General features: G+C 39.0%; 1 long non-coding RNA gene across 1 annotated transcript; it reads right to left on the bottom strand.

The window, feature by feature from the left end:
• Positions 1 to 97: 97 nt before the first annotated feature.
• On the bottom strand, positions 98 to 11,006 carry LOC106525391 (uncharacterized). Its single transcript, XR_001311111.1, has 2 exons — positions 10,940 to 11,006; positions 98 to 1,088 (listed from the first exon to the last, which is right to left on the bottom strand). It is a non-coding gene; the product is annotated as an uncharacterized LOC106525391 (long non-coding RNA).
• Positions 11,007 to 14,243: the final 3,237 nt, after the last annotated feature.

Genomic DNA, 14,243 nt, shown 5'->3' with positions numbered 1-14,243 from the left:
CACACACACACACACACACACACACACACACACGGTTGAGCCGTTCCAACACAAACCAACTCCACACCCAAACATCAAAAATAAACAGCAACAGTGGTTTAAAGTAAATCTCCACATTCTTTATTAAGTAAAACTTAACATTTCTGACGTCCGTCAACAGATTTCTGTCCACACTCTCAACGCTCAGTAAATAAATAAATACAACTTTTTTTATTCCCCAGMATAATCAGGTGTCTGCAAACTGGAGCGTGTCCAAACGTCAGCACACAGAAACCTCCTCCTCCTCCATGACTCAGCTGGTCGAACACAAACGCTCTGCAGCTTCAGAGAGTCGATGGGATGTGGAGAAACAGCCCAGCGTGAGCGTAAAGATCAGCCCGGTTCCACAAGAGTATTCCTGGGAAACTGTTACTCACTTTTACACCCTCAGGTTTAAGTGGCTCGACTCGACAGACGGTGACAGCTTCCTCCCTCAAAGACGATCCAGATGTTGAGGCTTCAGCTGGACTTTCACTGTAAACATCTTCTTCTCTCAAACACGACTCCAACTCATTCAGCAAGTTCTGGACATTTACTGAACTCTCTTCACACGGTTTTGCTCTTGCTGACTGAGAGGAAACGYCACATCTTTATCATGCGTAGATGGTCCGAGCTGCATTTTGGCAAAAGACTTTGGCACTTTTTTTTAAATGTTCAAATATTTTTTTGTAGAAGTTTTAGAAAAGTGTTAACAGCAGGTGAGAAAAAAAAGGTTTTGTCAAAAAAATTGGACCAATTAAGTATGTGTTCATTTTRCTGTTTACTGTAGTTTGTGGATAAGACGCTCTGCGACTGGTTTTCACTCTGACTTCTAACGTTTCGTTAGACTCCTCCGTCTTTCCTTGAGCGTTAGATAAGGTCAACAAGGCAGCTTTCAGTCAGCGTGGAAAGAAGATTTAGTGCAGATGGATGGAGCTGAAGAGAGCTGCGGTGCTTCTGGTCCACAGCGTGGTCCCTCGTCAGGTCTCAAAGTACTTGTAGATCTGAGAGACGTACTGCATCACGCTCTGCCAGTCCGGCCGGTCCGTCTTCATCAGCTCCTCCATGTCCTGGTAGGAACAGAAAAGGTTGGATGGTAAGAATCTGGTATTATTTGTAGATGAAAACACCCGGGAATTCTCAGCGTTTCGAAAATATTTACCAAATAGTTTCTRAATGCTGGTTAAAGCTCTATCGTGCAAATCAGAATCTGTATGTGAACACTAGAAACTCTGACATCTTATCAGATCCATGGTCGGACAAAATGAAATTTAAAATTCATTTTTGGGAACARTGAAAGCACATCCTCGGGTCCAGAGAGGAGAGGAACCATCCAGCCAATCAGTGCTCAGTTCAAAAGCCTGCCTCTCTGATGATATGGGGGTGCATTAGTGCTGATGACATGACAGGTGTTAGAACGTGCTGGTTGACGTTCGGCTGGCGAGCAGACGGAGCGATTGGAGGACGCTGCGCTTGTGACGCAGCAGCAGGTGAGGTTGATTAGTCTTCCAGAGTTTAACTTTCATCTAAACTTCATTTCACACGATGTCTGAGCATTCTCTTTTTTTTAATTTACAACACAATAAGGACAAATGTTTTCAATAATTGGGCAACAGCTCAAAACAAAAACAAAACAAAACATAAACACCAAGACGAACCAAAATGCTTCTGGATGGGTGAAATTTTGAGTAGTGTGGGGACTAGTGGTAATCTGTAAATATATTCTATTAAACACAGAAATAAATAAACAGATAATAACAAAGAAAAGAAATAATGAATCAGCTGGGTGGAGGGACAAGTAAATAAATGAATAAAGATGTTCAAAAAAAATAAACGAGGAGAATCCCAAAAAAATTGCATAAGGATAAATGAAACAAAATAAAAAAAATATTAGTAATAATATTAGGGCTGTTAATCGATTAATAAAAATTAACTARTTAATCGTAAATAAAAAAAAATTAACTGTGATTAATCGCAGTTAATAAGTAATCACGACAGATCAACTTATAAGGATAAATTACGTAATCAAACAAGTCATCAGTTTAACAAAACTGACTTTTATTTAACCTTTTCAACTACAGAAACCAACCTGTAGAGTGTTGAATATTAAACATCTGTATCAGATAGAATAAAATCTGATTTAAAATAGATAAATATGCACAATGTACAAGATGTGTCTGTAATGTCACATTATTAGGACAGCTGCTGATTCCGTGCACCGGACAAGGTGCCTTCTTTCTACATTTGAGCACCTGCCCCCGAAAATGTCTGTGCACGCTACTGTGTGTGTGTGTGTATATATATATATATATAGTTTTTAATTTAAATTCGGTACTGTTTTGGTGATAGAGAAATGAGTGGGTTTACATACTGTATTTTTTATGGAGGAGTATTTCTGTAGTGTCTCCCAGTAAGCAAAGTAAACAAACTGGGATTGTGCAATCTAGTTTGGACAGTGAGTGATTTTAATCCCAAAAAGAGTGAATGAGCACACAGACTCTAATCATTAGTGCTGTCCGGTCACTGTGGGCAGATGTCACGTGTTCTGGGTTTGCACAAAGGGTGAGCCCAAAAATGTGGCCTAAAACTTTAGATGTACAATCAATGAAATGACCTTTGGTTTGGTTTCATGTTTCATGAATACATCCACCTTTATCCAATTACATGAGTTGATTTTACAGCACAACACAGACTTCAGCTGCTTTAGAGTCTGTGTGAAATGGAATTACTCCATTTATTAGAAACGTCTGTACAACACAGCCAGACAGGCTGACATTAAGGTGCAGTTTGCCTAATGTAAATAGAGCGATCCACAGCACACACACACACACCACCATAAAGCACCATCATGATGAGTGTGTGTTTACAGGAAGCATCATCGTTCAATCAGTTTAAAAGTGTGACGTGCAAATACAGCTGCTGGTTCAACCCACAGTTCTCTTTAATAAGCAGCTGATCGAAAACAAACTACAAGCTACAAACTGGCACGCTGCAGGATGTGGAAAATGTCATTTTTCTAATACATATTACAATATTCTTGATGCACGCTGAGCCTGTGCGTGCACAAGCATCCTGTCATCACATCATTACTCCTGGGTAGCCGTGTTTCCCTCCAATTTTAATGCGCATTTTGAGCGAACTTTTAACGTGTTGCAAAAAATAAAATAAAAAAACCCATCAAATGGCTTGGTGTGAATCAACCAGGCTATGCAAAGCATAATTACATCAGACGTTGTTACACATGGCTGTAGTAAACAGGAAGTAAACTCGCAGGGACACGCCTCAGAACAATGGAGAGAATCAGGAACATGTTGCTACTATCAGGAAAGTTGCAACTCTTCTGTCATGTCAAATAGTATTAGTGATGTTACAGCTGTCTGGAGAGAAAAGAAATGCAATTCTCTTCACGTTACGGGAATATCCTGGAAGATCCCGACAGCGGGTGGAGGGTCCCGTCGAGCCCAATATGATCTGCTTTCCTTGGCAGGTGCAGACCTGATTTTTGATGTGAAGACACAAGAATCACACCTGCGGGGCATTTTTGTATCGATTTGCATATTTGAATAGAGGTGTGTCAGAGAGAAGTTTCTGGTATTCTTTCGTGTGCGCTCAGCTCCAGCTTGATCAGGATGAACAAAATAAACSAGCTTGTATTAATGTGAACCAACTGTTTCACACATCTGGATTTGTTCATGAGGTTTACTCAGTTTAAGCGTACGCTTCAGTAGGAAGTCCAGAAGTGTCTGTGTACACGAGGCTACTGGTGTCTTGTCCTCTTTCCCCTCATCTCACTAACTGAGCTAAAGTCAACACTGTCTGACAGATGTCTACTAATATTTGGCTTTTATTCAATGACAGCAGTGAGGGCTCTCATCACACAAGCTGTTTGATGTCAAACACTTATTTTTGTTTGTGTGAATCTGGTTGCCTTATTTACAGACGTAAAAGCTCAAACTTTGTTGTCTTTAATTGCTGTATGTGTCTTGATTTATTCATCARCATCAGCATAAATGTCTTAAAACTGACCAACTCCCATTAACATGCAKATTAATCTTACTTCCCTCCCACTGGATATTCATTCAGCTCTTTGTCTGTCCGGGAATGGTTGCGTTCAAAATGACAAATACATGAATGTTTGCTGATAAAGTTCATCCAAGTGTTTTTTTTTACGTCTTTGGAAATGTTCTCACAGTCTTATCTGATGATTCACTCCTCACTGCACACGTGATGCATTTGTTTCTATTTGATCTCCATCTTCTGCTGTTTATCCATAGTCGAGTTGTAGATGTAACAAGTCCAGGAGAGAAATCCAGATATAAATACAAAAAACCTTTTCCAAATGATGGTTTATGTAGTAATCAGAAGATGCATTAACCTAACAGCTAAACACAGAAGATTAATTTAGAAAGTTTCATTGTTAGCATTTTATGTCTTAATCTTTCAACAACTTTTTCATTTATTATTTCTTAAAGATACATTTTATCCCCAATCCAGCAAATCGTATTGTCGTCTCAAAAGAAGAAACACGTTGGAATAAACCAGAAAAGTCTGCGTACATGATAATCAAATATGGTTTAATTAATGAGCAACAAACAAAACAGAACTGAATCAGGAAGGTTCTGTCTGCTTGCTACTGGAGTCGTCAGCAGAACACAGCCAATAATATACATCGTGTCAACACCATGTGACAGTTTACATCCAATCACAGATTGCCAAATGTACTGTTCAGCCAATCACAAGGCTCCCACCCAAAGAGTATGTTAAAGTTCAGTGCATTGCGGAGGCGACCGGAGCCACCAGAAAGATATGAGAGATGAACAGTGTCAAGGGGAAAACAGATAAATAATTAGTCCATGACAGTATAAACAAAGCAAACTTTCACTGAAAATCCAATTATTTGACTTTAAAATCACAAAAACAGAAAAGGATAATTTCAGATGTACTATGACACCAAAATTAAAGTTTACTGAAAAAGTCAAACTTTAAAGTTGGCCAGCTGTCATGAGAAGAACGCACTAAAATCCAGAAACCATAAAACTAATTCACTTGAGGGCTGGAAAAAATGTTAACAGGGACCAGATTTGGCCTGCGGACCTTACGTTTGACACATGAACTCTAAGTGTTGGGTGACAATCAGTTTTTTATTTTTTAGATCAGCTATAGTATTGTCCTGTAATCTGTAAAAATACATTAGTTTCAGCATCAAACCTCTCGGAGATCTGTCAACTTTGTTTTCCCAACGCTGGTCAGAAATAGTTTCTTTGCAGAGATAATATTGTGTCAAGCAGGAGGAAAAAAACTGTTGTGGTTTTATTTTCCCTCCCTCTCTGTTTGTTGCACGGACCTCTTTCATGAACGCTCACAAAGTTTGGTAACATCTGGTGGATTGTGCTGAAAAGAACTGTTTTTCCTCCTCGGTCCCTCAAATTATGGGCCGTATTTTCATGATTTATTTTCAGCRCTGCTGTGTGACGAAACAAACACTTCAGGATGTTTTAGAGGAAGACAAACTTGTGAAAGAAACCAAACACATTTTTCTAAACGAGCTCTTCACAGGAAATAAAGAAAAGAAAAAGTGCTAAAACATAATTCTTATAAAGTGTAACAGAAATAAATCTGCTGATGTCATGAAACAGAAACGTGTGTCCACTCTCCTCATCTGTGTCAGAGAGAAATCAGTGTCTGTTAGCAAAATATCCCATAAACCACTAAACAGACTTTATTGAAACTCGTAAAAACTTTTCTGGATGCCGACCATTTTCTGCGTGATGCAGAAGAATGGAGAAGGTTCTCCACAGTCACTAAGTCTGAGGTTTTTGGAATGGGGAGGAGTTTGTCAGACATGATTGGTGTGTTTGACTTTTGTGGGAGGAGTTTGTTAAAGATGTGATTAGTCAGCTTGAGTGTTTCAGGTGAGGTTTGAAGAAGCCAAAACGATTCGGTTGGGTGGATGCTGCATCTGGAGGGATGTTTAACTCAGTCCAAACGGCCAAAATGAACCAATAAGTTTAAAAACGAATATTAATTTTAGTCGTAACTCCAGACAGATAGGTGCTTGCTACATAACATTTTAAGTTACTAATTTATATTTACATGATCACAATAATTTTACTCTTACGTCCTCTTTTATTTTGCCACACAAGTCAAGTCAAATTGAACCGGTCATGGTTTGGCTAAACTCCGCCCACAGTGAAGATCTCCGCCTATCAGGATTAGGTCAAACCCCGGTCACAAAGCTAAAAAAAACTCCCCCTATGTCAGGGGTGTCACCGAGGGCCACATGTCAAGACGGGGTGTCAGCTGGAGAAAACAGACAGAAGCTACACATTTTTTGCCATGCAAGACGTGAAGCACGAATCAGCCTTTCACAGAGTGAACCCCAGGATTTACATGAATCATGGAGATGCTTCACTTCGGTCCATCCCTGTCTTCATATAAGACCACGGTCTGCACCGTCTGGGATGCCATGTGACCCATCTTCATGATTTTTATAATCAGAGGGAGGATAAAAAGTCAGCTTGCAGTAACTTTATTTGTTTTGTGTTTTTAAGTCATGAACGTGGGAACGACTTGGCAGAATCCAGTCCTACAACCACAAAGCCATAATGAGGAATAATAAGAGATCAAAATGTGAACTCTGGTCTAAGTCAAACATTTAGGTTGAACTCACTTTACTGCTGCGGTCAAGCTCCCAGATTCAGAGTAAAGTGATGGTAAATAGATTCTTGTACTTTTAAAGTCACATGTGAGATAATTTAGAGTTTTAAAATGTAGCCCCAGTCATCCGCTTCGAATATATTCCTTTAAATCATAAAACTGTCTGAGGGGTTTTTGTTGCACAGATGAAACTTTAATTTGTAAACATTGAACAGGTTTGTCTGCACAAACTGGAAACCTGAATTAGCTGCTGGACCAAAAATTGCTCCAGTAAATCCTGTTTGTTTTACATGTTTATCTTGGAGAGAATGTGCTTGATGATGTGTGATATAGATCAAAATTTAGGTTTTATAATTGTTTTATAATATTCAATCTGGATGATGAAATGATGCAACTGACAGTTAAAACAAACAGACCCATCAATTTCTGCTGTCTGGTTTGTGGTAACCGATATCAGCTAACTAAATAAACAAGATATGGAAAAACTGCTGCTAAACATTAGCATGTGATTGATTAATCATTTGCATGCTAGCATAAATACAATATGTCATAATAAAGAGAAAATCATCTTGTTATACTGGCTGCAAACCGCTCCAGTGAGAACTGAACATCACGACAAGATGATTTCTGAATTTAGTTTTCGTAAATTCTCGGGAGACATCTTGTATTTTACCACCTGCACAGGAGCTTCACTTCGACAGCAAACGTCAAAGGTTACAGATCTGAACGTCCAGCTTTATAAACCAAGCTGATTAAAAGTATTATTAAAAACTAGTCCAAACCTGAATATGTATTCTAGTGTAATAAATTATAAGCAAAAGGGTAGCCAGTGTTCGTACWAAGTGGGCAGAGGTGGATTTAAAGTGACTGGAAGTCTTGGATCATAGCTTTACTAACTACAAAAAAATGTTTTTCTGCCCTTTTTTGTTTGTTTTTGATGTGACAGCGATCACAGCAGCACTGAAAACCAGAGGTTGTCTTGTAAAACCCAGAAAGCCCGTTTTTAGACTTTTTTAAAATGTGCGTACTTCTATTCTCACAGCTGTAGACTTCTATCACATTAATTACATTCTTGATGAAATCGCAAACAGCAAACCCAGGCTGAAGCAGAGTTTAAATCTCATCAAGCACCAGTTTTGAACGTTCGGTGATTCCTGACCGTGGAATTAAATTGAAAGGACTTGACTGATGCAGAGCAACTRTTTGACTGTTAGGAAAGTTACAGAAATCAAAAAAGCAACTGTAATCTCAAAGTCCATCAATGCATTGACAAAACTGTATTTGTTCACTTTTTAATAAAACACACTTGATTTAAAGATTATTTTTTCAAACTTATAACAATTAAATTACAATAAAAATTGCTCACTGACAAAACATATACACTCACCGGCCACTTTATTAGGTACACCACGCTAGTAATGGGTTGGACCCCCTTTTGCCTTCAGAACTGCCTCAATTCTTCGTGGCATAGATTCATCAAGGTGCTGGAAGCATTCCTCAGAGATTTTGGTCCATATTGACATGATGGCATCACACAGTTGCCGCAGATTTGTCGGCTGCACATCCATGATGCGAATCTCCCGTTCCACCACATCCCAAAGATGCTCTATTGGATTGAGATCTGGTGACTGTGGAGGCCATTTGAGTACAGTGAACTCATTGYCATGTTCAAGAAACCAGTCTGAGATGATTCCAGCTTTATGACATGGCGCATTATCCTGCTGAAAGTAGCCATCAGATGTTGGGTACATTGTGGTCATAAAGGGATGGACAAGGTCAGCAACAATACTCAGGTAGGCTGTGACGTTGCAACGRTGCTCAATTGGTACCAAGGGGCCCAAAGAGTGCCAAGAAAAGATTCCCCACACCATGACACCACCACCACCAGCCTGAACCGTTGATACAAGGCAGGATGGATCCATGCTTTCATGTTGTTGACGCCAAATTCTGACCCTACCATCYGAATGTCGCAGCAGAAATCGAGACTCATCAGACCAGGCAACGTTTTTCCAATCTTCTCTTGTCCAATTTCGATGAGCTTGTGCAAATTGTAGCCTCAGTTTCCTGTTCTTAGCTGAAAGGAGTGGCACCCGGTGTGGTCTTCTGCTGCTGAAGCCCATCTGCCTCAAAGTTCGACATGTTGTGTGTTCAGAGATGCTCTTCTGCCTACCTTGGTTGTAAYGGGTGGTTATTTGAGTCACTGTTGCCTTTCTATCAGCTCAAACCAGTCTGCCCATTCTCCTCTGACCTCTGGCATCAACAAGGCATTTCCGCCCACAGGACTGCCGCTCACTGGATGTTTTTTCTTTTTCGGACCATTCTCTGTAAACCCTAGAGATGGTTGTGYGTGAAAATCCCAGTAGATCAGCAGTTTCTRAAATACTCAGACCAGCCCTTCTGGCACCAACAACCATGCCACGTTCAAAGGCACTCAAATCACCTTTCTTCCCCATACTGATGCTCGGTTTGAACTGCAGGAGATTGTCTTGACCATGTCTACATGCGTAAATGCACTGAGTTGCCGCCATGTGATTGGCTGATTAGAAATTAAGTGTTAACGAGCAGTTGGACAGGTGTACCTAATAAAGTGGCCKGTGAGTGTAATCACCCAATGGCAATGGTCCAGTTTGGATTTAACTGGTTCTACCTTCAGATCAGTGATGGGTTTGTTGAAGATTTGGTTGATGGGGGTCTCACTGTGGGTCTGCATGAAGCTGGGCTGAACTGTCCAGAATGTGGGATGTGCCGATGTTACAGTGACCTGATGCTGGAAGCAATGGGTACGGGAAAGTTTCTACATCATGAAGGTTCTGATCACCCAAGTCAGACCACATCAAGAGATGATCATCAAATTAAGCATTAATGTGTATTAATGTCTTTAAAAGAAATATATGCAGCTTTAAAGCCAGCATTGACCATAAACTACATCTCTCATAATGCAAGTCAGTTATTTTCCTGGTGAAATGACAACATCCCAGTTGGGTAAGATCCAGTTGTACTGGGAAGTGGGAATTTCCCACTTACAAGTCTTAAATGTAAACTGAAACACCCTCTCCAGTGTGAATTTCCTATCAGAAAGTGGGAGAGTTCAGAATTCAAGATTGCATCTACTCACCATAACTTACCAGCAAATAAAACTCTCTTACTTTTACTTTTAATATTATTTCTATATTATTTATTTCACATTTAGTCAGTCGTACACAATGTACTTAACGATGTTTATAAGACGACGTGGCATGCATATCCTTAAAATACAAAAAGTAAAAGAAAAAATCTTTATATTTAAGAAACTTGACAATACATGATTTTACCCATTTTGTCACAAAACGGGCATATTTCCTTTCGAACCTGGCTCAGCCACAATGAAACAGGAAGTGACATCATAGGGGAACTCATTAAGAAAAGGAGCTCCTTGATTTTTGCTTTTATCAAAACAATATTCTTTGAACTCGCTCTCTTCTTCACCTATTTGACAGTGACTCAAAATAATCTAAAAACACACATAAGGTTCTCCTCTACAGTCTGTGTTGTGGGTCATTGTAGTAAAGCTCTGTTCACAAGCAGACATTTCCCTTTGACATCACTTCCTGTTACTGATTAGGAGAATACTTCAACAACTTTATTGCAAACCTGCATGGGTTACTATTTTTATGCCACTGAGTGCATTTTACCAGTCATTTCCTAATTACTACAGAATAACTTCCTTTTTTGTCTTAATCTAGCAACACCATTTTAATTTGTTTTGTTGTTTCCTAGATTAAATGTTATTATTTAATAGGGCTTCAAGTGAATGGTGTTAGTATTTGTATAACAGTAGAGTTCAGATCTCTGAATGTGTTTATCTCATCCTGAAATTTACTGGAACTGTCCAAGCCTACTGTCTTTCTTCACTGGAAGTAAACATGAAAGCAACTTTGTTTTCTTTACTGAGTAAACAAACACGAATGGATTCCCTCGACGCTCCCACAGTCTAAATATTGTGCCATCAGCTGAATGTTAGTCAGATGTTTGAGGAGTTGTGAAGACGTCCAGAAGTTATCTGAACTCATCAAAACCAGACGACTGTACAGCCCAACTGTTTCAGAGCKCAGCAGGAAACTGATGAAAACTTTTGGTTTAACTGGAAAATACAAAAGGCAACAAAAGCTTTGTATTGTGACATTTTTGTTGTACCATTTTTAGTTTGTCTAATTAAAGAGTTTCTGAGTGCATGTGTGTGTGTGTGTGTGTGTGTGTGTGTGAGGTCAGCAGCAACTCAGCTCACCAGGGAGGATTTGATGCCGATGCTCTCCGCAGCCTGGAAGGCTAGGTTCAGATTCCGGACCTGAACAAACAAAACAAAATAATAACAATAAAGAAAAAAAAAATCAAGCAACCATCGGGTGTTGTGAGGACGCCAAACATTTCTGCATGTCTTTATTCTGCAGCACACTGGTTCCCTTAACAACAATGATCATAAAATGCATCAATAAACAAAACAAACTTATTTTAAATCCATGTGTGGCTTCGATTATGCTAAGATAGTTTTTCTTCTTTCTGTTGCCTTCCATTTTATTTATGATTTGTATTTTGTGTGTGTGTTCTTGTTTTTCCTACATCGTGGGGCCCAGTTTTAAGGAAAACGCAGCCTTGTGGGGTCCGGGTGCTCCACAAGCAAAAGCAGAGTTTGGGAATAAAATAAACCATATTTTAAGGGGTCTAACGCTTTGTTTCATGGTGGTCTCTATTTCTACCTTTTGATGATTATACCACTTCATGTAGGCTCRCTTTCCTTTAAAGCATCTATGAGAAAAGGCGAAGGAGGGCAGTAATGGGATTATCGGAAGGACAGATTACACTGAGAGGAGGTTCGGTGTTTGGGCCTCAGGGAAAGTCACTCAGAGAGAGTTATTAAAGCCAACACACGTCTATTGAATTATTCAGAGAGATGGGCCACATGGTGTCTGTCACCAGCTCCATGTTACACATCGACTCTGACACGCCGGTTTGTCCCCACGCCCACATGACTAATTCATCACGTAGGATGCATCAGCCCTGCTCYGAGGTGTTTATTTATTGTTGCAGTGCAGGAGCATGGAGACAGGCCCACGCTCCCCGGAGAGGAAGCATATTGTTCGTTACGTCACCGTCTGCACCACCTGCTTTTCCACATTACAGAGCTGTCAGCTGCGAGCTACATCACAACTACACAAACGTMCATCTTCATGCTGTATCTGAACGCTGTGTGGACATAACAGAGGACTTACAAACACACACACAACTCAGGAGCTACAGGAAGTCTGTCATGGAGTCAAAGCAATAAAATATTGTTTTTCCCCCATCTTGGCAAACAGGCATAACTCCGACTGGATAAGATGACTATTTTCACTGCTGACGAGCTCACAGTTTCCACAAACAACTTCATGAGCCGTGGTTAAAACAGGCACAGTTAAGTCTAAGTTGGCAGAGGACAACAAGAGGCTGAATGTGTACTTTCACTCACCGAATGAAGCAAACATTTATGCAACAAATATTTTGGGGGGTGGGGGGGTATATTGAGTAAGTTTTTAAAAATTAGAAATGCAAAGGCTTCTCTATGAGAAGTATCCAGAGTGTGTGGTGCAGCTGATCTGAGGGAACGATCGGGGAACTGATGCAAATTGAGAGGAGGGGGGGTAATTAATGTCTTTTAAAAATAATCAACATTTTCTAAGACATTCATCCAGATGTTTCACAAGTTCATTTTGCACGACATGAATACTCGGCAGAAATCATATGGTTTCCTGCTGGATGGTGGCTGCAGCCCAACAGGAAGGAGTAGCAGCTGTAGAGCTGTGTACCTTGGCAAATAACCAAATCATTTTATGGAAATAATTACATAATGCGGAACTGATGGAAATGTAAAGATCTATAAAATCCTGTTCACGTGAACCGCCATGAAGCTTTTCAGACTGGAGCTACTTTAAAATGTCTAAACTCTGTTAGGACTAGCCTTAACTCGTCAATCTGGTCAAAATTAAACTATTTCTTTAAACGTAGGTCATTCAAAAAGTYATCTACAACAGGTAAGATATTAACCGTTATTACATTTCCACAGATCCCAACTTAAAAACAGATCTTTACCTGAATCATTTTAATATAAACAAGTGTGTTATTAAGACATGTGCAAGACTGTATCCTGTCCCAAAGGTGGTGAATCCATCAGGAGATTATTATGCTGATGTAACTTTAGTGACAGGATGCCACAAAGAATATGAGAAGAAGGGCAGGAAGCATTAAACGTGCTGAAGGAACTGTGTGCGYGTCCAATAAATGCATTGATTTCCAATCAATTTACGTTGATTAGTTGAGTCCGTGATTACATCCTGATGAAACACTAACCCACTTATTGAGTGGGTTAGTACAACAATAAAATCAGCTTAGAAAAAAATATACCTGGGACACCATGTCACTCTCAGAATAMAGAAAAGGACTGATAGAGCGCAACGTTCTGCAAATCAAATAAAGGCAATAATAATCAAATGTAAAAAAATTAATAATTTTTTGATTGTTTGTTGGTAAAACTGAAAACCTTTACCAATCTTCCAGAAATTCTTGTGTCAATTCATCTTTTTTAGAAAACAACAACAACAACAAAAAAAGCATTTGGGAAGTGAGGTCTTTSAGAAGTGATTTAGAATTACAGCGACTCAATTTTTGTCCTCTTTGTTAGGGATGGGTACCAAATTCAATACTTTTATAAAATAGAAATACGGGGAACTGGATTTTAATTTGTGCAATAAGACAAAACACTGCGTTAGTTGTTTTCTAGAGTTTTCACTTTAAAGTAATTTGGTAAACAACTGATGTTACATCAYAAAGAGTTGGATGTTGTTTTGATATTTGTTAAATTTTATATATTAAGAAATAAATATGTTAAATAAAAAAATGAAGTTTATTATTAAAAAAAAACAACACACACACAAAGTATCAAAAATTGGTACCATTAAGTACTGGTACCGATTCCAAGGTACCGAATATTGGTACCAAATTGATTCAAATGTCAAAGGTACCCATCCCTACATATTGTTCACAGCTTTTATTTCTAAATGCATCATAAGCATAAATGTTAAAGTTTACACCGACAGTTGGCTCTTGTTATGACATCATCATCCTGAGACAAAAGCAACTTTTGATGCTGCTAATATTTTTAACTCTGCTAACGCTGCTAATGCTGCTAACACTAAATTCAGCTTGGACACCTGCTGCAACTCCAATGTCTTTTAAGAAAGTGTTAGCAGTGTTAGCGGCTGCTTTTGTCTCAGGATGATGATGTCATAACAAGAGTCATGCACCAACAGCAAAAGCTGCTTTCCATTCTGAAAAATTTAAATGCAAACTTTAACATTTAACTGCATCTGCTGTTTTACATTTATTTATTCTTTTTTTTTTTACTTTTTTCCATTTATATGCATTTCATATATTTACTTTTAGACACTTTTAGATTTAGGATTTAATATTTCAACATAATATTTAAATTTAAAATGTAACAACAGTGAACTAAATAACAAAACGATAGTGGAAACATTTTAACACACAGTGAGCTGGAT

Source organism: Austrofundulus limnaeus, unplaced genomic scaffold, assembly GCF_001266775.1.
Source record: "Austrofundulus limnaeus strain Quisiro unplaced genomic scaffold, Austrofundulus_limnaeus-1.0 Scaffold225, whole genome shotgun sequence".
Lineage (NCBI taxonomy): Eukaryota > Metazoa > Chordata > Actinopteri > Cyprinodontiformes > Rivulidae > Austrofundulus > Austrofundulus limnaeus.
This window is presented reverse-complemented; position numbering and strand designations above follow the sequence as displayed.